The following is a 3,676-nucleotide window of genomic DNA, read 5'->3' on the forward strand; positions in this document are numbered from 1 at the left end:
GCCGTTCGCTAAGACTGTTCTTGTGGAATTAGCAAAGGGATATTTGGAAGGCCATAGAGGCCTATGGTGAAAAAGAAAATATCATAAGATGAAAACTTGAACGAAGATTTCTGAGCAACTGCTTTGTGATGTGTGACTTCGACTCACTGAGTTACAGCTGTATTTCGTGGAGCTGTTTGCTAGCCTTATTTATGTGAAATCTGAGAACTGATATCTCGGATCCCTTTGAAGACTATAGGGCCAAAGTAAATATCCTCCGATCAAAATGAGAAAGAAGTTTTCTGAGAAACTTCTTTGTGATCTGTGAATTTATCTCACAGAGATACAGGTTTCCCCTCAAGAAGCCTTTCGCTAAGACTGTTCTTGTGGAATTTGCTAAGGGGTATTTTGTAGCCCATGGAGGGCTATAGTGAAAAGGGAAATTTCCCCAGATAAAAACTGGAAAGAAGCTTTCTGAGAAACTGCTAGTGTTCTGTGAATACATCTCACAGAGATACAGCATTGCAATCAAGAAGCCGTTTGCTAAGACAGTTCTTGTGGAATATGCAAAGGGATATTTGGAAGCCCATAGAGGCCCGTGGTGCAAAAGAAAATATCTTCAGATGAAAACTGGAAAAAATCTTTCTGAGCAACTGCTTTGTGATGTGTGAATTCCACTCACTGAGTTACAGCTGTATTTCGTGGAGGGGTGTGCTAGCCTTATTTCTCTGGAATCTGAGAAATGATATCTCGGTTCCCTTTGAATAATATAGTGCCAAAGGAAATATCCTCCCATCAAAATGAGAAAGAAGCTTTCTGAGAAACTTCTTTGTGATCTGTGAATTCATGTCTCAGAGTTACAGCTTTCCCCTCCAGAAGCCGTTCGCTAAGACTGTTCTTGTGGATTTAGCAAAGGGATATTTGGAAGCCCAGAATGGCCTATGTTGAAAAAGAGAATATCCTCTGATGAAAACTGGAAAGAATCTTTCTGAGCAACTGCTTTGTGATGTGTGACTTCCACTCACTGAGTTACAGCTGTATTTCGTGGTGCTGTTTCCTAGCCTTATTTCTGTGGAATCTGAGAACAGATATCTCGGATCCCTTTGAAGACTATAGGGCCAAAGCAAATATCCTCCGATCAAAATGAGAAAGAAGCTTTCTGAGAAACTACATTGTGATCTGTGAATTCATCTCACTAAGTTACAGCTTTCCCCTCAAGAAACCTTTCGCTAAGACTGTTCTTCTGGAATTTGCTAAGTGGTATTTTATAGCCCATGGAGGGCTATAGTGAAATGGGAAATTTCCTCAGATAAAAACTGGAAAGAAGCTTTCTGAGAAACTGCTACTGTTCTGTGAATACATCTCACAGAGTTACAGCTTTGCAATCCAGAAGCCGTTCGCTAAGACATTTCTTTTGGAATGTGCTGAGCAACTGCTTTGTGATGTGTGAATTCCACTCACTGAGTTACAGCTGTATTTCGTGGAGCGGTGTGCTAGCCTTATTTCTCTGGAATCTGAGAAATGATATCTCGGTTCCCTTTGAATAATATAGTGCCAATGGAAATATCCTCCGATCAAAAAGAGAAAGAAGCTTTCTGAGAAACTTCTTTGTGATCTGTGAATTCATGTCACAGAGTTACAGTTTTCCCCTCAAGAAGCCTTTCGCTAAGACTGTTCTTGTCGAATTGGCAATGTGATATTTGGAAGCCCATGGAGGGCTATGGTGAAAAGGGAAATATCCTCAGGTAAAAACTGGAAAGAAGCTTTCTGAGAAACTGCTCTGTTCTCTGTGAATTCATCTCACAGAGTTACAGCTTCCCCCTCCAGAAGCCGTTCGCAAAGACTGTTCCTACGGATTTAGCAAAGGGATATTTGGAAGCCCAGAGAGGCCTATGTTGAAAAAGAGAATATCCTCCGATGAAAACTGGAAAGAAGCTTTCTGAGCAACTGCTTCGTGATGTAAGTCTTACACTCACTTAGCTACAGCTGTATTTCGTGGAGCTGTTTGCTAGTCTTATTTCTGTGGAATCTGAGAACTGATATTTCGGATCCCTTTGAAGACCATAGGGCCAAAGGAAATATCCTAAGATCAAAATGAGAAAGAAGATTTCTGAGAAACTTCTTTGTGATCTGTGAATTCATCTCACAGAGGTACAGCTTTCCCCTCAAGAAGCCTTTTGCTAAGGCTGTTCTTCTGGAATTTGCAAAGTGATATTTGGAAGCCCATGGGGGCTATGGTGAAAAGGGAAATATCCTCAGATAAAAACTGGAAAGAAGCCTTCTGAGAAACTGCTCTGTGTTCTGTGAATTCATCTCACAGAGTTACAGCTTTCCCCTCAAGAAGCCGTTCGCTAAGACTGTTCATGTGGAATTTGCAAAGGGGTATTTGGAACCCCTAAAGGCCCATGGTGAAAAAGAAAATATCCTCAGATGAAAACTGGAAAGAAGCTTTCTGAGAAACTGCTCTGTGTTCAGTGAATTCATCTCACAGAGTTACAGCTTTCCCCTCCGGAAGCCGTTCGCTAAAACTGTTCTTGTGGAGTTTGCAAAGCGATGTTTGGAAGCCTATAGAGGCCTATGGTGAAAAAGACAATATCCTCAGACGAGAAATGGAAAGAAGCTTTCTGAGCAACTGCTTTGTGATGTGTGACTTCCAGTCACTCAGTTACAGCTGTTTTTCGTGGAGCTCTTTGCTAGCCTTATTTCTGTGGAATCGTGGAACTGATATTTTGGATCCCTTTGAAGAGTATAGGGCCAAAGGAAATATCCTCCAATCAAAATGAGAAAGAAGCTTTCTGAGAAACTTCTTTGTGATCTGTGAATTCATCTCACAGAGTTACAGCATTCCCCTCAAGAAATCTTTCGATAAGACTGTTCTTGAGGAATTTGCAATGTGATATTTGGAAGCCCACAAAGGGCTACGGTGAAAAGGGAAATATCCTCAGATAATAACTGGAAAGAAGCTTTCTGAGAAACTGCTCTGTTTTCTGTGCATTCATCTCACCGAGTTACAGCTTTCCACTCCAGAAGCCGTTTGCTAAGACTGTTCTTGTGGAATTTGCAAAGGGATATTTGGAAGGCCATAGAGACCTATGGTGAAAAAGAAAATATCCTGAGATGAAAACTGGAACGATGATTTCTGAGCAACTGCTTTGTGATGTGTGACTTCCACTCACTGAGTTACAGCTGTATTTCGTGGAGCTGTTTGCTAGCCTTTTTTCTGTGGAATCTGAGAAACGATATCTCGGATCCCTTTGAAGACTATGGGGCCAAAGGAAATATCCTCCAATCAAAATGAGAAGGAAGCTTTCTGAGAAACTTCTTTGTGATCTTTGAATTCATCTCACAGAGTTGCAGCTTTTCCCTCAAGAAGCCTTTCGATAAGACTGTTCTTGAGGAATTGGCAAAGTGATATTTGGAAGGCCATGGAGGGCTATGGTGAAAAGGGAATTATCCTCAGATAAAAACTGGAAAGAAACTTTCTGAGAAACCTCTCTGTGTTCGGTGAATTCATCTCACAGAGTTACAGCTATCCCCTCCAGAAGCCGTTCTCTAAGACTGTTCTTGTGGAATTTGCAAAGCGATACTTGGTAGCCCAGAGAAGCATATGGTGAAAAAGAAAATATCCTCAGAAGAAAACTGGAAAGAAGTTTCTGAGCAACTGCTTTGTGATGTGTGACTTCCAGTCACTGAGTTA

General features: G+C 41.3%; 1 pseudogene; it reads left to right on the plus strand.

Annotated features, from left to right (window-relative positions):
• Positions 1-1,572: 1,572 nt before the first annotated feature.
• On the plus strand, positions 1,573-3,603 carry LOC112617790 (annotated as a pseudogene).
• Positions 3,604-3,676: the final 73 nt, after the last annotated feature.

This window comes from Theropithecus gelada, unplaced genomic scaffold (assembly GCF_003255815.1).
Source record: "Theropithecus gelada isolate Dixy unplaced genomic scaffold, Tgel_1.0 HiC_scaffold_4309, whole genome shotgun sequence".
Taxonomy (NCBI): domain Eukaryota; kingdom Metazoa; phylum Chordata; class Mammalia; order Primates; family Cercopithecidae; genus Theropithecus; species Theropithecus gelada.